Raw genomic sequence first — 24,761 nt, 5'->3', positions numbered from 1 at the left:
TCGGCCTGGGGTTTCGGCCTGGGGTTTCGGCCTGGGGTTTCGGCCTGGGGTTTCGGCCTGGGGTTTCGGCCTGGGGTGTCGGCCTGGGGTTTCAATACACAGGAGGGAATCGTCACGATCTCACTCGCAGTTAAACATACAATGTTTATTCACTTTTTCAAGTTAAAAACATATATTGATGGCCTTCATCAGAAACGTATACATTGCAATTAAAATGTTGAAATGACAGCAAGGTCCCTATTAAAATGTGTCTGCTTCTGGTCTCTCTCCCTCCTCTAGGCGCTGTGCAGTAGGATGTGTGCGGGGGTGAATGAGCTGAATGGGGCGGGGGAGACGCCCCTCCATGTTTCTTGTCGCCTTGGGAGGGTAGAGGCCGTGAACGCACTCCTGGGGGGAGGAGCCCGCTGTGACATCATCGGGAGCAGGGGCTACCCAATCCACGCCGCCATGAAGTACAGTGAGAAGAGGTGAGGGCACTGATTGGCAAAGAGGGAATGGTGATGAATGTTGATTGGCTCTTTCATTAGCTAAGGGAGAATGGAGAACACTTATTGGTGGTAGAGTGGTGAGAGGAGATTGCCCCGTCCCAAATCTACCCCCTAGCTCCTGTTTTCCCCACAGTGTTTGCAGATGTGAAGGTGCTGGATAGGTCAAACAAGATTCCACTACATTGTTTACAATTCTCTCACTCTTCTTTCTACCCTTCTTCTTCCTCCTGCTCTCGCTCTCTTCCTCCTGCTCTCGCTCTCTTCCTCCTGCTCTCGCTCTCTTCCTCCTGCTCTCGCTCTCTTCCTCCTGCTCCTCTCTTCCTCTCTTCCTGCTCTCTTGCTTTCACTTCCTCCCCCCCTCTCTCTCTCTAGTTGTGCTGAGGCTGTCCTGGATGCAGACCCAGGTCAGCTACAGGTAGAAGATGCCGTCTATGGAGGAACTCCCCTACACTGGTGCAAGACTGCAGAGGTAGAGGGGAACACTTTACAATGACAAGACTGCAGAGGTAGAGGGGAACAATGACAAGACTGTAGAGGTAGAGGGGAACACTTTACCATGACAAGACTGCAGAGGTAGAGGGGAACACTTTACCATGACAAGACTGCAGAGGTAGAGGGGAACAATGACAAGACTGCAGAGGTAGAGGGGACACTTTACAATGACAAGACTGCAGAGGTAGAGGGGAACACTGACAAGACTGCAGAGGTAGAGGGGAACACTTTACAATGACAAGACTGCAGAGGTAGAGGGGAACAATGACAAGACTGCAGAGGTAGAGGGGAACACTTTACCATGACAAGACTGCAGAGGTAGAGGGGAACACTTTACAATGACAAGACTGCAGAGGTAGAGGGGAACACTTTACAATGACAAGACTGCAGAGGTAGAGGGGAACACTTTACAATGACAAGACTGCAGAGGTAGAGGGGGACACTTTACAATGACAAGACTGCAGAGGTAGAGGGGAACACTTTACAATGACAAGACTGCAGAGGTAGAGGGGACACAATGACAAGACTGCAGAGGTAGAGGGGAACACTTTACAATTACACTTATACTTTTTCACCCAAAATGAGTTGTGATAAATATTTGAATTGCCCCTCCATGATAATATTGGAGGAACTTTGCATCCGTCCGTTCGTACCTACTAACATGCTTACCAGGGTTTCCATTTACCGACATCTGGCCGATGTAAAAACGATAGATAAATGTTTTGCCTGACAAATTGTCTATAGTTTAATTTGCCTAATTTTGGGAAAATAAATGCTACAATTTTTTTCATATCTCAATTGAAATGCACCCCTCAAACGCCGTTCCAGTGCATAAAGCAACGGTAGGGAGGCTATCAGTGTGTCACCCACCACTTTGCAATGAGTTGGAGGCGGCAGGCATTTTGAAAACATATATTTCGTTGTTTGAAACCTGAACGTTTTACTTCATATTATGAGGCATGTCCCACCTTGCTTCAAAGTAGCAGAGTCAAAATCCCACCTTACAAACATGGAAGCAGTTATGTTATAAAGTCTTCCCCATTGAGACTGGCGTTTCTCTCCTGTTAAACTCGTTGTCAACGTTCTTTCGTTGTCCAGAAGCCAAAGCCACATGAGTCCTAGTAGAAACTCTTCCTGGTGTTTCACATGACGTTGTATTGGCTGCTTCATTACAGGAGCAGCACGTTATGTTACGATCAATACCTTCATCTAGATGTGATTTGTGTCACTCTGAGCACTGTGGGTGGACGTCCTACTGGGTCTCTTTCCTAACGGACACCCTGGTACGTACGTTAGTCACACGCCATCTCAGACACCACTCGCCTGATTTATTTGACTTTTTTAAAACGAAACTCTGGTGAATGCGCTGTATCATTCTGTGGGGGACAACATGTTGTTGCTAGTTAAACGTACTGAAACCTGAACTACTTACTTGTTTCTATGTATCAAGTTATGGTCAAACAGATATTATTTAAAGTCTGTTAAACATGGCTATCATGCTTTCCCTCCCTCCCTCCCCCTCTACTTGTCCCCCCTTTCTCTACCCATTACCCTCCCTCCTTTCTCTACCCATTACCCTCCCTCCCCTACTTCCCCCCTTTCTCTACCCATTACCCTCCCTCCCCCTCTACTTCTCCCCCTTTCTCTACCCATTACCCTCCCTCCCCTCTACTTCTCCCCCTTTCTCTACCCATTACCCTCCCTCCCCCTCTACTTGTCCCCCTTTCTCTACCCATTACCCTCCCTCCCCCTCTACTTACTCCCCCCCCCTTCTCTACCCATTACCCTCCCCTCCCCTTCTCTACCCATTACCCTCCCTCCCCCTCTCTACTTCTCCCTCCCCCTTCTCTACCCATTACCCTCCCTCCCCCTCTACTTCTCCCTCCCCCTTCTCTACCCATTACCCTCCCTCCCCCCCCTCTCTACTTCCCTCCCTCCCCCTTTCTCTACCCATTACCCTCCCTCCCCCCCTGTTACCCATTACCCTCCCCCCCCCTTCTCTACCCATTACCCTCCCCCCCCCTCTCTACCCATTACCCTCCCTCCCCCCCCTCTACCCATTACCCTCCCTCCCCCTTCTCTACCCATTACCCTCCCTCCCCCTTCTCTAACCCATTACCCTCCCTCCCCCCTTCTCTACCCATTACCCTCCCTCCCCCTTCTCTACCCATTACCCTCCCTCCCCCTTCTCTACCCATTACCCTCCCTCCCCCTTCTCTACCCTTACCCTCCCTCCCCCTTCTCTACCCATTACCCTCCTCCCCCCCCTTCTCCCCTCCCTCCCCCCTCCCCCCCCTCTACCCATTACCCTCCCTCCCCCTTCTCTACCCATTACCCTCCCTCCCCCCTTCTCTACCCATTACCCTCCCTCCCCCCTTTCTACCCATTACCCTCCCTCCCCCTTCTCTACCCATTACCCTCCCTCCCCCCTTCTCTACCCATTACCCTCCCTCCCTCTTCTCTACCACATTACCCTCCCTCCCCCCTTCTCTCTACCCATACGGGGGACCCTCCCTCCCCCCTTCTCTAACCATTACCCTCCCTCCCCTTCTGGCTACCCAGGTTACTCCCTCATTCTCTAAGACCCTCCCTCCCCCCTTCTCTACACGACCCTCCCTGTTGTTCTGACCAGAGGGTGTGGGCTCCCTCCCCCTTCTCTACCATGAATGCCCTGCCTCCCTTCTCTACCTATTGTATCAGGTTCCCCCCTTCAAACAGGATTCTCTACACTAGCCCTGCCTCTGGCTATGAAGGTCCCTCCCCCCTTCTCTACCTATGTGTCCCCCTTCTCTACCTGTGTCCCTCCCCCTTCTCTACCATTGAGGAAACCCCCCCTCTACGGCCCTGGCTATCTAGGTAGGGCCCTCCCTCCCCCTTCTCTACCTAGGGTCCCTGTGTCTACCTGTGTCCCTCCCACAGAGAGGAAACTCTACCTGCCTCTGGCTATGAATGTAGGGAGGGTGCTCCCTCCCCCTTCTCTACCTATTGCCCTCCCTCCCCCTTCTCTACCTATTGCCCTCCCTCCCCCCCTTCTCTACCTATTGAAGTTAGGGAGGGTGTTCTCTACCTATTGCCCTCCCCCCCCCCCTTCTCTACCCATTGCCCTCCCTCCCCCCTTCTCTACTATTGCCCTCCCTCCCCCCTTCTCTACCTATTGCCCTCCCTCCCCCCTCTACCTTTGCCCTCCCTCCCCCCTTCTCTACCTGATTAGTCCCCCCTTCTCTACCTACCCTCCCTCCCCCTTCTCTACCTGATTGCCCTCCCTCCCCCTTCTCTACCTGATTGCCCTCCCTCCCCCCTTCTCTACCTGTTGCCCTCCCTCCCCCCTTCTCTACCTACCCTCCCTCCCCCCTTCTCTACCTATTGCCCTCCCTCCCCCCTTCTCTACCTATTAGGGAGGGTGTCCCTCCCCCTTCTCTACCTATTGGGGTCCCTCCCCCTGCCTTCTCTACCTATTGCCCTCCCTCCCCCTTCTCTACCTATTGCCCTCCCTCCCCCCTTCTCTACCTATTGCCCTCCCTCCCCCCTTCTCTACCTATTGCCCTCCCTCCCCCCCTTCTCTACCTATTGCCCTCCCTCCTCTAGATGTGTCGTACGCTGCTGGAACGAGGTTGCTTGGTGAACTACCTCAGTAAGACAGGGGAGAGTGCACTGCACGTCCTGACCAAGAGGGGGCGCTTCGATGCTTCCATGGTGCTGCTCACACACGGGGGGGAACCCAACCTCAAGGGTCAGGATGGGAACACAGCCCTGCATCTGGCTATGAAGGTGTGTGTGTGTGTGTGTCAAAGAGGGGAAACACGGCCCTGGCTATGAAGGTAGGGAGGGTATGTGTGGGGTGTGTGTGTCACACACAGAGAGAGGAAACACGGCCCTGCCTCTGGCTGTGAAGGTAGGGAGGATGTGTGTGGGGGGTGTGTGTGTTACACACAAGAAACACGGCCCTGCTTCTGGCTATGAAGTTAGGGAGGGTGTGTGTGTGTGTGTGTTACACACAGAGAGGAAACACGGCTCTGGCTATGAAGGTAGGGTGTGTGTGTGTGTGTCATGCACAGAGAGGAAACACGGCCCTGCCTCTGGCTATGAAGGTAGTGTGTGTGTGTGTGTGTGTGTGTGTCATGCACAGAGAGGAAACACGGCCCTGCCTCTGGCTATGAATGTAGGGAGGGTGTGTGTGTGTGTGTGTTACACACAGAGAGGAAACACGGCTGAAGGTCATGTGACACAGAGAGGAAACACGGCCCTGCCTCTGGCTATGAAGGTAGTGGATGGTGGTGTGGGCACAGAGAGGAAACACGGACCTATGAATTAGGGAGGGTGTGTTTGTTGCACTCAGTGGGAGTTTAATGCTTCGGTAACCTTCCTCTTTATCTCAAACATATGAATCCTCTCAACAATATGACAAATGATTAGGGGTCTAGGGTTAGACGGGAATGATTAGGGGTCTAGGGTTAGACGGGAATGATTAGGGTTAGACGGGAATGATTAGGGGTCTAGGGTTAGACGGGAATGATTAGGGGTCTAGGGTTAACGGGAATGATTAGGGTCTAGGGTTAGAGGGAATGATTAGGGGTCTAGGGTTAGAATGAATGATTAGGGGTCTAGGATGGAGGGAATGATTAGGGGTCTAGGGTTAGGGAATGAATGGGGTCTAGGATGGAGGGATGATTAGGGCTAAAGGGAATGATTGGGTGGATTAGAGGGAATGATTAGGGGTCTAGGGTTAGAATGAATGATTGGGGTGGATGGAGGAATGATAGGGGTCTAGGGTTAGCAAAGGGAATGAATGGGGTCTAGGGTTAGGATGGGGGATATTAGGGCTAGGGTTAGAATGGGGGAATGATTAGGGGTCTAGGGTTAGAGGGAATGATTAGGGGTCGGGTTAGACGGGAATGATTGGATGGAGGGAATAAGAGGGAATGAATGGGTCTAGGGTTAGAGGGAATGAGAGGGGTCAAGGGAAGGGAATGAATGGGTGGATGGAGGGAATGATTAGGGGTCTAGGAATGAATGATTGGGGTGGATGGAGGGATGATTAGGGGTCTAGGGTTAGAGGGAATGAATGGGGTGGGTTAGAGGGAATGATTAGGGGTCAGGGTCAAAGGGAATGAATAGGTGGATGGAGGGATAGAGAGCAAAGATGGAATGGAATGGGTGGATGGAGGGATAGACAAAGATACACAATGACCTGGGAGAGATGGATTGATAGAGCAGCACTAGTAAAGGTGAAGGGAATAAAGAGAGGGAGGGAGGGAAAAAGGATTGAGGAGAGTTAGTTCCAGGGCTGGGAATAAAGTAGGTGGATGGAGGGATAGTGAGCAAAGGGAAGGAAGGAATGAATGGGTGGATGGAGGGATTGTGACCAAAGGGAAGGAAGGAAGGAATGAATGAATGGGTGGATGGAGGGATGAGAAAGGTAGAGGAGAGTTAGTTCCTTGCTGCCTTTATAAAGCGGTGACGTCATAAGCCAGCAGATTAATGACTCTTAACATTTACATTTAAGTCATTTAGTTGATGCTCTTATTAAGAATCGAACACAACATTGGTGCAATCTCACGTTGATGTGGATATTAATGAATCCTAACACAACAACAATCTCACGTTGATGTGGATATTAATGAATCCTAACACAACAACAATCTCACGTTGATGTGGATATTAATGAATTCAAAAGCATGTGTTATTGTGGATGATATAGCATGTATGTGTTAAGGCTGTGTGAACATTAATATAACATTAACTACAGTGTATTGTGTTCATTGATCTGCTCATTGCCTCGATTACATTGATTAATCAGCTGTTTGAAATGTGCTGAAATGATCATAGGCCTTTGGCTCGAGGGTCACATTGCGGGGGACTTTCTGGGGATGACTATTTCCTGGGTTTTTTCCACCAACACTTGATTTGTCATCCACTGTCACTTAGGAAGCCAGCAGCCTGAGACGGGTTGCTAGCTAAGCTAACGTTTGTAAAGCTAGCGAGGTAGCTGAACATCATAGCTGAAAAAGCTTAGCTTGCCACCAAAGAGCTTGCTAAGACTATGTATATACAATCAAAGAAATATATAATGTTATTTCCGAACATTATCAGTGGTTTATAGCATTAATATAGCTAATGAAAGCTAATCAGTGCTGGCTGCTTTTACGTTTAGCCTGTGTGGGTTTGTTGCTCTTAGCACACAGACAATCAGTAGCATACAGCAGAGGTGAGCAGAGGTGAGCAGAGGTGAGCAGAGGTGAGCAGAGGTGAGCAGAGGTGAGCAGAGGTGAGCAGAGGTGAGCAGAGGTGAGCAGAGGTGAGCAGAGGTGAGCAGAGACATGAGACAAATTACCAACATAGTTGGATTCTTCATGTATTTTTACATGACACAATAACCGTTCACGAGAACAGTCCGCCCTCGAATGCTAGCTGACGTTAGCTTGCAAGTCAGAATTGAAACAAGCTAACTAACGTGAGCAAGCAGGGATTTTAGCAAGCAGGTCGTATTGAAAGTTAGCTACGTCCTATCAAACCTGTCGCCTGGTGTTAATTTCTGTATTTTTGAAGTTATTGTCCATGTCAATCAACCCCTCGGTTGTGGTTTCCATGGTTATACATTTATATAGTTTTTATTAATTGATAATGTCTCAATACAAAAGAATACATGTTACAAATGTCTTTCTATGGAAACATGCGTGTTGTTCCAATCTGCATGTGTGATTGTTTGTGTGTCAGTGTGAATGTCTGTATGATCTGTTTGACCACTCCTCTCTCTCTCCAACTGTCTCTCTCTCTCTAACTGACTGTTTGTGAAATTTAACATTTTGCTCTCTTCTCTCCCCTACTCTTTCACTCTTTCGTTCTCTCTTCTCTCCCCTACTCTTTCACTCTTTCGTTCTCTCTTCTCTCCCCTACTCTTTCACTCTTTCGTTCTCTCTTCTCTCCCCTACTCTTTCACTCTTTCACTCTCTCGTTCTCTCTTCTCCTCTCTTTCTCTCTTCTCTTTCTCTCTTCTCTCTTCTCTCTCTTCTCTCGTTCTCTCGTTCTCTCGTTCTCTCGTTCTCTCGTTCTCTCTCCTCTCTTCTCTTCTCTCTCCTCTCTCTCTCTCTCTCTCCTCTCTTCTCTCTCCTTCCTGCCTGTCATTGTGTGTGCATGTCTCTAACCCTGTGGCTTGGTGTGTTGATTGACTGAAGGTGCCAACAGAAAGGTGCTACTGGACATGCTGTGTAGTGTAGGGGTACAGCGGTGCGCCCCACCCTCCTCCCCCTCAACTCCCATCCTCCCCCCAAGAAGGTTGCTTCGTCACCAGGCATAGGTAAAGCCCCCCCAATCCTCAATCCCCAAATGTCTCTCTGACCCTTCTCCTCCTGGGGACATACAGTATGTATTAAGCATTTCAGAGTAGGAGTGCTAGGATCAGTTTTTGCCGTTCTGATCATAATGAGTTTGATAGAGGGGATCTGATCTTAGATCAGCACTCCTACTCTGAGATGTTTTATGAATACAGGCCCTGATACCATTTAATGTTTCACCCGCTGACCCCCACCCCAATACCCCAGAACCACCCTCTTCTCTGACCCCCACCCCAATACCCCAGAACCTCCTTCTCTCTTCTCTGACCCCCACCCCAATACCCCAGAACCTCCTTCTCTCTTCTCTGACCCCCACCCCAATACCCCAGAACCTCCTTCTCTCTGCTCTGACCCCAACCCCCCCAGAACCTCCTTCTCTCTTCTCTGACCCCCAACCCCAATACCCCAGAACCTCCTTCTCTCTTCTCTGACCCCATACCCCAGAACCACCCTCTCTTTTCTCTGACCCCCAACCCCCATACCCCAGAACCTCCTTCTCTCTTCTCTGACCCGCAACCCCAATACCCCAGAACCTCCCTCTCTTCTCTGACCCCAATACCCCAGAACCTCCCTCCCTCTCTCTTCTCTGACCCCAACCCCCAGATGGTCCTTCTCCTTCTCTGACCCCTCCCCCAGTGTTTAACCTTTTCATCCCCTTTTGTTTTCTGTCTTTTCGTTACTGAAGTCTCCCTCTCTCCGGCATCGTGATCCTCCTTACCTTATGGTCTCCCTCTCTCCTCTCTCCGGCATCGTGATCCTCCTTACCTTATGGTCTTCCTCTCTCCTCTCTCCAGCATCGTGATCCTCCTTACCTTATGGTCTCCCTCTCTCCTCTCTCCGGCATCGTGATCCTCCTTACCTTATGGTCTCCCTCTCTCCTCTCTCCGGCATCGTGATCCTCCTTACCTTATGGTCTTCCTCTCTCCTCTCTCCGGCATCGTGATCCTCCTTACCTTATGGTCTTCCTCTCTCCTCTCTCCGGCATCGTGATCCTCCTTACCTTATGGTCTTCCTCTCTCCTCTCTCCGGCATCGTGATCCTCCTTACCTTATGGTCTTCCTCTCTCCTCTCTCCGGCATCGTGATCCTCCTTACCTTATGGTCTCCCTCTCTCCTCTCTCCGGCATCGTGATCCTCCTTACCTTATGGTCTTCCTCTCTCTCTCTCCGGCATCGTGATCCTCCTTACCTTATGGTCTTCCTCTCTCCTCTCTCCTCTCTCCGGCATCGTGATCCTCCTTACCTTATGGTCTTCCTCTCTCCTCTCTCCCGGCATCGTGATCCTCCTTACCTTATGGTCTTCCTCTCTCCTCTCTCCTCTCTCCGGCATCGTGATCCTCCTTACCTTATGGTCTTCCTCTCTCCTCTCTCCGGCATCGTGATCCTCCTTACCTTATGGTCTCCCTCTCTCCTCTCTCCTCTCTCCGGCATCGTGATCCTCCTTACCTTATGGTCTCCCTCTCTCCTCTCTCCGGCATCGTGATCCTCCTTACCTTATGGTCTCCCTCTCTCCTCTCTCCGGCATCGTGATCCTCCTTACCTTATGGTCTTCCTCTCTCCTCTCTCCGGCATCGTGATCCTCCTTACCTTATGGTCTTCCTCCTCTCTCTCCGGCATCGTGATCCTCCTTACCTTATGGTCTTCCTCTCTCCTCTCTCCGGCATCGTGATCCTCCTTACCTTATGGTCTTCCTCTCTCCTCTCTCCGGCATCGTGATCCTCCTTACCTTATGGTCTCCCTCCTCTCTCCGGCATCGTGATCCTCCTTACCTTATGGTCTTCCTTTCTCCTCTCTCCGGCATCGTGATCCTCCTTACCTTATGGTCTTCCTCTCTCCTCTCTCCTCTCTCCGGCATCGTGATCCTCCTTACCTTATGGTCTTCCTCTCTCCTCTCTCCGGCATCGTGATCCTCCTTACCTTATGGTCTTCCTCTCTCCTCTCTCCGGCATCGTGATCCTCCTTACCTTATGGTCTTCCTCTCTCCTCTCTCCGGCATCGTGATCCTCCTTACCTTATGGTCTTCCTCTCTCCTCTCTCCGGCATCGTGATCCTCCTTACCTTATGGTCTTCCTCTCTCCTCTCTCTCCTCCGGCATCGTGATCCTCCTTACCTTATGGTCTTCCTCTCTCCTCTCTCCGGCATCGTGATCCTCCTTACCTTATGGTCTTCCTCCTCCTCTCCCTCTCTCCGGCATCGTGATCCTCCTTACCTTATGGTCTTCCTCTCTCCTCTCTCCTCTCTCCGGCATCGTGATCCTCCTTACCTTATGGTCTCCCTCTCTCCTCTCTCCTCTCTCCGGCATCGTGATCCTCCTTACCTTATGGTCTCCCTCTCTCCTCTCTCCGGCATCGTGATCCTCCTTACCTTATGGTCTCCCTCTCTCCTCTCTCCGGCATCGTGATCCTCCTTACCTTATGGTCTTCCTCTCTCCTCTCTCCGGCATCGTGATCCTCCTTACCTTATGGTCTTCCTCTCTCCTCTCTCCGGCATCGTGATCCTCCTTACCTTATGGTCTTCCTCTCTCCTCTCTCCGGCATCGTGATCCTCCTTACCTTATGGTCTTCCTCTCTCCTCTCTCCGGCATCGTGATCCTCCTTACCTTATGGTCTCCCTCTCTCCTCTCTCCGGCATCGTGATCCTCCTTACCTTATGGTCTTCCTTTCTCCTCTCTCCGGCATCGTGATCCTCCTTACCTTATGGTCTTCCTCTCTCCTCTCTCCTCTCTCCGGCATCGTGATCCTCCTTACCTTATGGTCTTCCTCTCTCCTCTCTCCGGCATCGTGATCCTCCTTACCTTATGGTCTTCCTCTCTCCTCTCTCCGGCATCGTGATCCTCCTTACCTTATGGTCTTCCTCTCTCCTCTCTCCTCTCTCCGGCATCGTGATCCTCCTTACCTTATGGTCTTCCTCTCTCCTCTCTCCTCTCTCCGGCATCGTGATCCTCCTTACCTTATGGTCTCCCTCTCTCCTCTCTCCTCTCTCCGGCATCGTGATCCTCCTTACCTTATGGTCTTCCCCTTTTGAAGACTTTCTCCTTTTCCTTCTTTCTCTCTTTTTCACCCTTTTTTCTTTTTCCTCCCTTCGTCAGTCCCTTCAAACATTCATCTGCTTTGTTTTTAATTCATCCTTCCCTCTATCGCTCCATCTGTATTCTCCCCTCTCTTCTCTCCCTGCAGTTTGAGTTATGCTGTTACTTCTCCCCTCTCTTCTCTCCCTGCAGTTTGAGTTATGCTGTTACTTCTCCCCTCTCTTCTCTCCCTGCAGTTTGAGTTATGCTGTTACTTCTCCCCTCTCTTCTCTCCCTGCAGTTTGAGTTATGCTGTTACTTCTCCCCTCTCTTCTCTCCCTGCAGTTTGAGTTATGCTGTTACTTCTCCCCTCTCTTCTCTCCCTGCAGTTTGAGTTATGCTGTTACTTCTCCCCTCTCTTCTCTCCCCTCTTCCTGCAGTTTGAGTTATGTTACTTCTCCCTCTCTTCTCTCCCTGCAGTTTGAGTTATGCTGTTACTTCTCCCCTCTCTTCTCTCCCTGCAGTTTGAGTTATGCTGTTACTTCTCCCCTCTCTTCTCTCCCTGCAGTTTGAGTTATGCTGTTACTTCTCCCCTCTCTTCTCTCCCTGCAGTTTGAGTTATGCTGTTACTTCTCCCCTCTCTTCTCTCCCTGCAGTTTGAGTTATGCTGTTACTTCTCCCCTCTCCTCTCTTCCCACTTCTCTCTCCTTTTCCCCCCAGGCTCCTCCCCTTCTCTCTGTCCCTCTCTTCCATTCCACTCTGCGCTCCTATTGGTTGATTAGACCTGGGTCCTTGTCTGTGATTGGCCGACAGGGTTCGAGGACATCATGCACGTTGCGGCGGCAGTGGGTGCGATGAGTCGCGGCCGGGAGGAAGTGGACGGGTTCAAAACAGGAAGCAGGAAGTATGTTTCTGTGTATTTTATTTTGGTTATTTAGAAATGTATCAGTTTTTTTTCTTAATTCAACGTCCTGCTGATCTGTGTGATTCTTTGGTTGGTTGATTAATTATAACACCAGTTTGAATGAATAGTCAAGTGTACAATATAGACAAATGACTTTATATATTGTCTGAATGGCTTGTTCCTCTTTCTCCTGCTGTGTAAGAGTCACTCTAATGGCCTCCTCTCTCCTCTAGGATAGACAGACTGATGTGTAATGGTCTCCTCTAGGATAGACAGACTGCTGTGTAATGGTCTCCTCTAGGATAGACAGACTGCTGTGTAATGGTCTCCTCCTCTAGGATAGACAGACTGCTGTGTAAGAGTCACACTAATGGCCTCCTCTCTCCTCTAGGATAGACAGACTGCTGTGTCTGGATGGAGGGGGCATTAAAGGCTTGGTTCTGATCCAGTTGTTAATCTCCCTGGAGAAAGAGGCAGGCAGGCCCATCAAGGAACTCTTTGACTGGGTTTCTGGGACCAGCACAGGGGGCATACTGGCCCTGGCTATCGTCCATGGTGAGATGTTACTGCGTGTGTATTATGAGTGTCTGTGAGGAGAGAAACTCATATGGTGTGATGTGTTTTATATAGTTGATGTGGTCCTCAATAGTTTTAATGGATTGTTTTTTTCATACAAAGTTGTCCCTAACTTCTTAAAGAGCAGCCTTGAACGGTAGACCCTTTCCACATTGAAAATGTTTTTGTGAGATGCTGTCGTACCTTTCCAGGTAAGGATATGGAGTAATTCTCCTCTCTCTCTTCTTTCTCTCCCCCCCAGGTAAGGATATGGAGTATCTGCGATGCCTCTACTTCCGTATGAAGGAGCAGGTGTTCAAGGGGTCACCCTACGAGTCGGCCCCTCTGGAGGACTTCCTGAAGAAAGAGTTCGGCGAGAACACCATGATGACAGACGTACGGCACCCCAGGTAACCATGGCAACACTCTGGCTTTGTCTGATTGGTCAATTCAGGGAGCTGCTGTAATACTAACACTATTTCATTAGTTTCAATTGTATTTTCATGAGCTATGAATGTACGTTTTCTCTCATCCTGAGGTTTCCTTTGTCTCTCTAATATTGTGTGTGTGTGTGTGTGTGTGTGTGTGTGTGTGTGTGTGTGTGTGTGTGTGTGTGTGTGTGTGTGTGTGTGTCTCTGTCTGTCTCCACAGGGTGATGGTAACCAGTGTGCTGGCAGACAGACATCCAGGAGAGCTCCATCTCTTTAGGAACTATGACCCCCCCTCCCTGCCCAGAGAACGCCCCTACGCTGGCACAGCCACCTTCCTTCCCCTCACCATACCACAAGGTAACAGAGTGGAGGGGACAGGCTGTGTTTGTGTTCTACCTCAGTGTGTGTGAAGTGATAATGGCCATGTACTGTTATAATCTCCACCTGGCACAGCCAGAAGAGGACTGACCCCTCAGTGTCTGGTTCCTCTCTAGATTACTTCCTAGGTTCCTGCCTTTCTAAGGAGTTCTTCCTAGGTTCCTGCCTTTCTAAGGAGTTCTTCCTAGGTTCCTGCCTTTCTAAGGAGTTCTTCCTAGGTTCCTGCCTTTCTAGGGAGTTCTTCCTAGGTTCCTGCCTTTCTAGGTTCTTCTGCCTTTCTAAGGAGTTCTTCCTAGGTTCCTGCCTTTCTAAGGAGTTCTTCCTTAGGTTCCTGCCTTTCTAGGGAGTTCTTCCTAGGTTCCTGCCTTTCTAGGGAGTTCTTCCTAGGTTCCTGCCTTTCTAGGGAGTTCTTCCTAGGTTCCTGCCTTTCTAGGGAGTTCTTCCTAGGTTCCTGCCTTTCTAAGGAGTTCTTCCTAGGTTCCTGCCTTTCTAAGGAGTTCTTCCTAGGTTCCTGCCTTTCTAAGGAGTTCTTCCTAGGTTCCTGCCTTTCTAAGGAGTTCTTCCTAGGTTCCTGCCTTTCTAAGGAGTTCTTCCTAGGTTCCTGCCTTTCTAAGGAGTTCTTCCTAGGTTCCTGCCTTTCTAAGGAGTTCTTCCTAGGTTCCTGCCTTTCTAGGGAGTTCTTCCTAGGTTCCTGCCTTTCTAAGGAGTTCTTCCTAGGTTCCTGCCTTTCTAAGGAGTTCTTCCTAGGTTCCTGCCTTTCTAAGGAGTTCTTCCTAGGTTCCTGCCTTTCTAGGAGTTCTTCCTAGGTTCCTGCCTTTCTAAGGAGTTCTTCCTAGGTTCCTGCCTTTCTAAGGAGTTCTTCCTAGGTTCCTGCCTTTCTAAGGAGTTCTTCCTAGGTTCCTGCCTTTCTAAGGAGTTCTTCCTAGGTTCCTGCCTTTCTAAGGAGTTCTTCCTAGGTTCCTGCCTTTCTAAGGAGTTCTTCCTAGGTTCCTGCCTTTCTAAGGAGTTCTTCCGAGCCACCGTGCTTCTACATCTGCATCTTGCTGGTTGGGGTTTTAGTCTGGGTTTCTGTATAAGCACGTTGTGACATCAGCTGATGTAGAAAGGGCTTTATAAAAACATTTGATTGATAATGATCGCCCTGTGGTCTGAGTGTCTGTGTTTGGAGTCTGTGTGTCAGGGCCAGCTGTGTTTCCATCTGGTGGTGGTATGAGTGTGTGTGTGTTGTTTTTTCAGGATGGGAGGATGAGGATGTGTTGATAGTTGGATACACTCAGGAACCTGCTAAAAAACATAGGAAGGTGACCGACCAAGGTGTGTGTGTTATGGCTCTGTGTATGTTATGTCTGTGTGTGGTCTGGCTCTGACTGTGTGTGTGTGTGTGTGTGTGTGTGTGTGTGTGTGTGTGTGTGTGTGTGTGTGTGTGTGTGTGTGTGTGTGTGTGTGTGTGTGTGTGTGTGTGTGTGTGTGTGATGCCTGTTCTCTCTGAGTGGAGGTGAAAGGGTCACAGTGAAGATGCTTGGTGAATCTGCTCTCACACCTCACCAATTTCACTAACTTTTTTCATCATCAATCATGATTTTGTCTGATTGACTGGTTGACTTGATGCTTAGCCCCAACCCTCTTGGCCTTTCAGAGCAGGTCGTGTGGAGAGCCGCCCGTTCCAGTGGCGCCGCCCCCACCTACTTCCGACCAATGGGGCGGTTTCTGGACGGAGGGTTGCTGGCCAATAACCCGACACTGGATGCCATGACTGAGATCCACCAATACAACAAATCCCTGAAAACAGAGGTGTGACTCTAAGAAGTTTCATCTGAAATGTTCCTTTTGTACTGACTCGTCTGTTTAACATCTCTGTCTCTCTCTCTCTCTCTGTTTAATTTGAATGTAGGGGCGTGGCCTGGAGGTGCAGCGTCTAGGTGTGGTGGTTTCTTTAGGGACAGGTAAGAGCTTTATATAGGTATATTATAATATGTAGAGATCATATGGATGTGTATATTTATTAGGACAGGTAAGAGCTTTATATTGGTATATTATAATATGTAGAGATCATATGGATGTGTATATTTATTAGGACAGGTAAGAGCTTTATATTGGTATATTATAATATGTAGAGATCATATGGATGTGTATATTTATTGGGACACAGGTAATAGCTTTATATTGGTATATTATAATATGTAGAGATCATATAGATGTGTATATTTATTGGGACAGGTAGAGCTTTATATTGGTATGTTATAATATGTAGAGATCATATAGATGTGTATATTTATTGGGACAGGTAGAGCTTTATATTGGTATATTATAATATGTAGAGATCATATAGATGTGTATATTTATTGGGACAGGTAGAGCTTTATATTGTTATATTATAATATGTAGAGATCATATGGATGTGTATATTATATTTATTGGGACAGGTAGAGCTTTATATAGGTATATTATAATATGTAGAGATCATATGGATGTGTATATTATATTTATTGGGACAGGTAGAGCTTTATATAGGTATATTATAATATGTAGAGATCATATGGATGTGTATATTATATTTATTGGGACAGGTAGAGCTTTATATAGGTATGTTATAATATGTAGAGATCATATGGATGTGTATATTATATTTATTAGGACAGGTAATAGCTTTATATTGGTATGTTATAATATGTAGAGATCATATGGATGTGTATATTATTATATTGGGACAGGTAAGCCTCCCCAGGTAGTGGTGAACTCTGTAGATGTGTTCAGACCCTCCAACCCTCTGGAACTGGCCAAGAGCTTTGTAGGCGCCAAGGAGCTGGGCAAGATGCTGGTGGACTGTGTGAGTTGGTTTAACGATTGGTTGGTATCCTGCATAGTTAAATGTTTGCATTAGTGAAACGTAGGTGACACTAATAGCTGATAGTAATTCACATTTTAAAAATCTTCATTTTCATTCAACATTTCCGCTCTGAAACCAATGTCCTAGTGGTCCCTGTTTTAGAGGTCCCTGTATTATTACTCCTCTGCAACACACTGATTTCCTCTGTCTCTCTCCCTCCTTCTGTCTGTCAGTGTACAGACTCTGATGGTTGTGCTGTGGACAGGGCCCGGTCCTGGTGTGAGATGACTGATACTGTCTACCATAGGTCAGTCTGACACTAACCTCATCATACTGATACTGTCTACCACAGGTCAGTCTGACACTAACCTCGTCATACTGATACTGTCTACCACAGGTCAGTCTGACACTAACCTCATCATACTGATACTGTCTACCACAGGTCAGTCTGACACTAACCTCATCATACTGTCTACCACAGGTCAGTCTGACACTAACCTCGTCATACTGATACTGTCTACCACAGGTCAGTCTGACACTAACCTCATCATACTGATACTGTCTACCACAGGTCAGTCTGACACTAACCTCATCATACTGTCTACCACAGGTCAGTCTGACACTAACCTCGTCATACTGATACTGTCTACCACAGGTCAGTCTGACACTAACCTCGTCATACTGATACTGTCTACCACAGGTCAGTCTGACACTAACCTCATCATACTGATACTGTCTACCACAGGTCAGTCTGACACTAACCTCATCATACTGTCTACCACAGGTCAGTCTGACACTAACCTCATCATACTGTCTACCACAGGTCAGTCTGACACTAACCTCATCATACTGATACTGTCTACCACAGGTCAGTCTGACACGAACCTCATCATAATACTGTCTACCACAGGTCAGTCTGACACTAACCTCGTCATACTGTCTACCACAGGTCAGTCTGACACTAACCTCATCATAATAATACTGTCTACCACAGGTCAGTCTGACACGAACCTCATCATAATACTGTCTACCACAGGTCAGTCTGACACTAACCTCGTCATACTGTCTACCACAGGTCAGTCTGACACTAACCTCATCATAATAATACTGTCTACCACAGGTCAGTCTGACACTAACCTCATCATACTGATACTGTCTACCACAGGTCAGTCTGACACTAACCTCATCATAATAATACTGTCTACCACAGGTCAGTCTGACACGAACCTCATCATAATACTGTCTACCACAGGTCAGTCTGACACTAACCTCGTCATACTGTCTACCACAGGTCAGTCTGACACTAACCTCATCATAATAATACTGTCTACCACAGGTCAGTCTGACACTAACCTCATCATACTAATACTGTCTACCACAGGTCAGTCTGACACTAACCTCGTCATACTGATACTGTCTACCACAGGTCAGTCTGACACTAACCTCGTCATACTGATACTGTCTACCACAGGTCAGTCTGACACTAACCTCATCATACTGATACTGTCTACCACAGGTCAGTCTGACACTAACCTCATCATACTGTCTACCACAGGTCAGTCTGACACTAACCTCATACTGTCTACCACAGGTCAGTCTGACACTAACCTCATCATAATAATACTGTCTACCACAGGTCAGTCTGACACTAACCTCATCATACTGATACTGTCTACCACAGGTCAGTCTGACACTAACCTCATCATACTGATACTGTCTACCACAGGTCAGTCTGACACTAACCTCGTCATACTGATACTGTCTACCACAGGTCAGTCTGACACTAACCTCGTCATACTGATACTGTCTACCACAGGTCAGTCTGACACGAACCTCATCATAATACTGTCTACCACAGGTCAGTCTGACACGAACCTCATCATAATACTGTCTACCACAGGTCAGTCTGACACTAACCTCATCATAATAATACTGTCTACCACAGGTCAGTCTGACACTAACCTCGTCATACTGATACTGTCTACCACAGGTCAGTCTGACACTAACCTCATCATACTGATACTGTCTACCACAGGTCAGTCTGACACTAACCTCATCATAATACTGTCTACCACAGGTCAGTCTGACACTAACCTCATCATAATAATACTGTCTACCACAGGTCAGTCTGACACTAACCTCGTCATACTGATACTGTCTACCACAGGTCAGTCTGACACTAACCTCATCATACTGATACTGTCTACCACAGGTCAGTCTGACACTAACCTCATCATAATAATACTGTCTACTACAGGTCAGTCTGACACTAACCTCATCATACTGATACTGTCTACCACAGGTCAGTCTGACACTAACCTCGTCATACTGTCTACCACAGGTCAGTCTGACACTAACCTCATCATACTGATACTGTCTACCACAGGTCAGTCTGACACTAACCTCGTCATACTGATACTGTCTACCACAGGTCAGTCTGACACTAACCTCATCATAATAATACTGTCTACCACAGGTCAGTCTGACACTAACCTCGTCATACTGATACTGTCTACCACAGGTCAGTCTGACACTAACCTCGTCATACTGATACTGTCTACCACAGGTCAGTCTGACACTAACCTCGTCATACTGTCTACCACAGGTCAGTCTGACACTAACCTCGTCATACTGTCTACCACAGGTCAGTCTGACACTAACCTCGTCATACTAATACTGTCTACCACAGGTCAGTCTGACACTAACCTCATCATACTGATACTGTCTACCACAGGTCAGTCTGACACTAACCTCGTCATACTGTCTACCACAGGTCAGTCGGACACTAACCTCGTCATACTGTCTACCACAGGTCAGTCTGACACTAACCTCGTCATACTGTCTACCACAGGTCAGTCTGACACTAACCTCGTCATACTGTCTACCACAGGTCAGTCTGACACTAACCTCGTCATACTGTCTACCACAGGTCAGTCTGACACTAACCTCATCATACTGTCTACCACAGGTCAGTCTGACACTAACCTCATCATACTGTCTACCACAGGTCAGTCTGACACTAACCTCGTCATACTGTCTACCACAGGTCAGTCGGACACTAACCTCGTCATACTGTCTACCACAGGTCAGTCTGACACTAACCTCGTCATACTGATACTGTCTACCACAGGTCAGTCTGACACTAACCTCGTCATACTGTCTACCACAGGTCAGTCTGACACTAACCTCGTCATACTGTCTACCACAGGTCAGTCTGACACTAACCTCATCATACTGATCTGTCTACCACAGGTCAGTCTGACACTAACCTCGTCATACTGATACTGTCTACCACAGGTCAGTCTGACACTAACCCCATCATACTAATACTGTCTACCACAGGTCAGTCTGACACTAACCTCATCATACTGATACTGTCTACCACAGGTCAGTCTGACACTAACCTCGTCATACTGTCTACCACAGGTCAGTCTGACACTAACCTCGTCATACTGTCTACCACAGGTCAGTCTGACACTAACCTCGTCATACTGATACTGTCTACCACAGGTCAGTCTGACACTAACCTCGTCATACTGATACTGTCTACCACAGGTCAGTCTGACACTAACCTCGTCATACTGATACTGTCTACCACAGGTCAGTCTGACACTAACCTCATCATACTGATACTGTCTACCACAGGTCAGTCTGACACTAACCTCGTCATACTGTCTACCACAGGTCAGTCTGACACTAACCTCATCATACTGATACTGTCTACCACAGGTCAGTCTGACACTAACCTCGTCATACTGTCTACCACAGGTCAGTCTGACACTAACCTCGTCATACTGTCTACCACAGGTCAGTCTGACACTAACCTCGTCATACTGTCTACCACAGGTCAGTCTGACACTAACCTCGTCATACTGATACTGTCTACCACAGGTCAGTCTGACACTAACCTCGTCATACTGATACTGTCTACCACAGGTCAGTCTGACACTACCTCATCATCATACTGTCTACCACAGGTCAGTCTGACACTAACCTCGTCATACTGTCTACCACAGGTCAGTCTGACACTAACCTCGTCACACTGATACTGTCTACAGTCTGACCACTGAGGTCAGGTCTGACACTAACCTCATCATACTGTCTACCACAGGTTGTTTGTTTTGGCACGGCACATGCACCTGAATGCACTCAGGTCTCCTTTCTATGGGCACCTAAGTTACAATCTGTTTGCCTTGTGAAACCCTGTAAGATCCTATTTTACATGTTGGCAATGGAACAAGCTGTCACATGATGCCCACCTGACACAAATTGCAATTTATAACAGACAGAGTTTTTGTATTGTGTGAACGTCAACAGTAATTGTTTTTGTATTGTGTGAACACCAGTTGTAATTGTGTAATTGCAGGGTTGCGTTCCAAACAAATCAACTACAAGTGTCCTTGATGAGGTTCCTCAACGGCACAGCTAGGAGAGCTCCAAACAACGCCTTATAGTTGAGACTGTTCTCACACTGGAGAGGTGTGTCTCCACTTGGAGACACCAGGTTGGTCCTCACTGGAGAGGTGTGTCTCCACTTGGAGACACCAGTTGGTTCTCACTGGAGAGGTGTGTGTGTGTCTCCACTTGGAGACACCAGTTGGTCCTCACTGGAGAGGTGTGTGTGTCTCCACTTGGAGACACCAGTTGGTCCTCACTGGAGAGGTGTGTGTGTGTCTCCACTTGGAGACACCAGTTGTTCCTCACTGGAGAGGTGTGTGTGTGTCTCCACTTGGAGACACCAGTTGGTCCTCACTGGAGAGGTGTGTGTGTCTCCACTTGGAGACACCAGTTGGTCCTCACTGGAGAGGTGTGGGTGTCTCCACTTGGAGACACCAGTTGGTCCTCACTGGAGAGGTGGGTGTCTCCACTTGGAGACACCAGTTGGTCCTCACTGGAGAGGTGTGTGTGTCTCCACTTGGAGACACCAGTTGGTCCTCACTGGAGAGGTGTGTGTGTGTCTCCACTTGGAGACACCAGTTGGTCCTCACTGGAGAGGTGTGTGTGTGTCCACTTGGAGACACCAGTTGGTCCTCACTGGAGAGGTGTGTGTGTCTCCACTTGGAGACACCAGTTGGTCCTCACTGGAGAGGTGTGTGTGTCTCCACTTGGAGACACCAGTTGGTCCTCACTGGAGAGGTGTGTGTGTGTCTCCACTTGGAGACACCAGTTGGTCCTCACTGGAGAGGTGTGTGTCTCCACTTGGAGACACCAGTTGGTCCTCACTGGAGAGGTGTGTGTGTGTCTCCACTTGGAGACACCAGTTGGTCCTCACTGGAGAGGTGTGTGTGTGTGTGTCTCCACTTGGAGACACCAGTTGGTCCTCACTGGAGAGGTGTGTGTGTGTGTGTCTCCACTTGGAGACACCAGTTGGTCCTCACTGGAGAGGTGTGTGTGTGTGTCTCCACTTGGAGACACCAGTTGGTCCTCACTGGAGAGGTGTGTGTGTGTGTCTCCACTTGGAGACACCAGTTGGTCCTCACTGGAGAGGTGTGTGTGTGTGTCTCCACTTGGAGACACCAGTTGGTCCTCACTGGAGAGGTGTGTGTGTGTGTCTCCACTTGGAGACACCAGTTGGTCCTCACTGGAGAGGTGTGTGTGTGTGTCTCCACTTGGAGACACCAGTTGGTCCTCACTGGAGAGGTGTGTGTGTGTGTGTGTGTGTCTCCACTTGGAGACACCAGTTGGTCCTCACTGGAGAGGTGTGTGTGTGTGTGTGTGTCTCCACTTGGAGACACCAGTTGGTCCTCACTGGAGAGGTGTGTGTGTGTGTGTCTCCACTTGGAGACACCAGTTGGTCCTCACTGGAGAGGTGTGTGTGTGTCTCCACTTGGAGACACCAGTTGGTCCTCACTGGAGAGGTGTGTGTGTGTGTGTCTCCACTTGGAGACACCAGTTGGTCCTCACTGGAGAGGTGTGTGTGTCTCCACTTGGAGACACCAGTTGGTCCTCACTGGAGAGGTGTGTGTCTCCACTTGGAGACACCAGTTGGTCCTCACTGGAGAGGTGTGTGTGTCTCCACTTGGAGACACCAGTTGGTCCTCACTGGAGAGGTGTGTGTCTCCACTTGGAGACACCAGTTGGTCCTCACTGGAGAGGTGTGTGTGTCTCCACTTGGAGACACCAGTTGGTCCTCACTGGAGAGTGTGTGTGTGTGTCTCCACTTGGAGACACCAGTTGGTCCTCACTGAAACTCTTGTCATTGTTTTGTGTCTTGTGTTGCACCTCCCCCACGTTTTCCAGGAATATTCTTATGTTACTGAATGTATCCGGAGTATTTTCAGTTTTCGAAGTCAACACATGGAGCGAGAAGAACAGTAAATGTAAAATGCACATAAAGTCAAGTGTTTGGCTTCAGTGTTGTCAGGTGAATTGTTTTCTTCAGTCTAATCATTTCCCCATTATCTCCAAAACGGTTCCCTTTCCATTGCTACAGCGGTTATGCATTTCATCTTTATTCTTTATTCCATAAAGGCCAATTCCCACAAGTGTAACAGGTTAAAAACATTCTGTGTGACACTGTGCTCTTGTTGAACTAGCCTGCTCTCTCCTCCCATCCCCCCCAGACTGAGCCCCCAGCTCTCCCAGGAAGTGATGCTGGATGAGGTGAGTGACGCCGTGCTGGTGGACATGCTGTGGGAGACCCAGATGTACCTCTACGAACAGAGGGAGAACGTCCAACTCCTGGCACAGCAACTACTCAACGGCTACTGAGGAGAGGAGAGGGAAGGATGGGAGGATGCTATGGGAATCCCAGATGTACCTCTATGAACAGTGGGGCATCATACAACTACTGGCACAGCAACTACTCAACGGCTACTGAGGAGAGGAGAGGGAAGGATGGGAGGATGCTATGGGAATCCCAGATGTACCTCTATGAACAGTGGGGCATCATACAACTACTGGCACAGCAACTACTCAACGGCTACTGAGGAGAGGAGAGGGAAGGATGGGAGGATGCTATGGGAATCCCAGATGTACCTCTATGAACAGTGGGGCATCATACAACTACTGGCACAGCAACTACTCAACGGCTACTGAGGAGAGGAGAGGGAAGGATGGGAGGATGCTATGGGAATCCCAGATGTACCTCTATGAACAGTGGGGCATCATACAACTACTGGCACAGCAACTACTCAACGGCTACTGAGGAGAGGAGAGGGAAGGATGGGAGGATGCTATGGGAATCCCAGATGTACCTCTATGAACAGTGGGGCATCATACAACTACTGGCACTACAGGGGTTTGTTCATTATGCCGATTCTGTGGCAAAACGTTTTGTCAACAGAAGCAAATGGAAGGAAACGGGGAGTGACCTACCAATTTGTTCAGTAGAAACAAATTTTCTATTGGGGTGTAATCATTGGTAGATGACAAATAATTTGCTCTGAGCTTTTCATCACCTGTGTTTGTCAGATGAGAGAAATGTACTTGGAGAGAGATTTGCTCACAGAGAGACACACAGAGAGACACACAGAGAGACACACAGAGACACACAGAGAGGGAAAGAGGTTTTCAGAGAGACACACAGAGAGGGGAAGACACAGAGAGGGAAGAGGTGGTGGTTTGTCAGAGAGACACACAGAGAGGGAAGAGGTAGAGAGAGACACACAGAGAGACACACAGAGAGACACACAGAGACACACAGACAGACAGACACAGAGAGAAGAGGTAGAGAGAGACACACAGAGAGACACACAGAGGGGAAGAGGTAGAGAGAGACACACAGAGAGACACACAGAGAGAGACACACAGAGAGACACAGAGAGACACACAGAGAGACACACAGGGAAGAGGTAGAGAGAGACACACAGAGACACACAGAGACACACACAGAGAGACACACACAGAGAGACACACAGAGAGACACACAGAGAGACACACAGAGAGACACACACAGAGACACACAGAGAGACACACAGAGACACACACAGACACACACAGAGAGACACACACAGAGAGGGGAAGATAAAAGAAGAGTGACGTTTCTTCTCTTTCAATAAGTCAGTCTAAAACCTGGGGAAAGGAAGATTCAGCTTTGCACAACAGTCCTGAGACTGACCCAGTTCCAAATTATATAAAAAATAAAGATCAGAAACATTTATAGTGGAAAAAGATAAGAAATAGAGGATTACAGTTTGTACAGTTGACCTCTTCTTGACATATCCTGACGTTGTATTTATTTATTGAGCAAATCCTTCAAATAATCCGATTTACATTCAATAAAACAAATGCAGCCATGTAAATGATGTGAATCACTGTTTTGCATCATTATTACCACATACTACACCCATAATCCCTCAAACCGACATCCCCATTCAAGTCAACGAGGCCTTAATGGGAGGGCTGGCGG

General features: G+C 48.4%; 1 pseudogene; it reads left to right on the top strand.

Annotated features, from left to right (window-relative positions):
* The first annotated feature begins 279 nt into the window (after positions 1–279).
* LOC124023134 lies at positions 280–23,766 on the top strand (annotated as a pseudogene).
* Positions 23,767–24,761: the final 995 nt, after the last annotated feature.

The sequence above is a fragment of the Oncorhynchus gorbuscha genome, unplaced genomic scaffold (genome assembly GCF_021184085.1).
Source record: "Oncorhynchus gorbuscha isolate QuinsamMale2020 ecotype Even-year unplaced genomic scaffold, OgorEven_v1.0 Un_scaffold_1497, whole genome shotgun sequence".
Classification (NCBI taxonomy): Eukaryota; Metazoa; Chordata; class Actinopteri; order Salmoniformes; family Salmonidae; genus Oncorhynchus; species Oncorhynchus gorbuscha.
The sequence above is the reverse complement of the archived record's forward strand: the minus strand, read 5'-3'. Positions and strand labels throughout refer to the sequence as shown.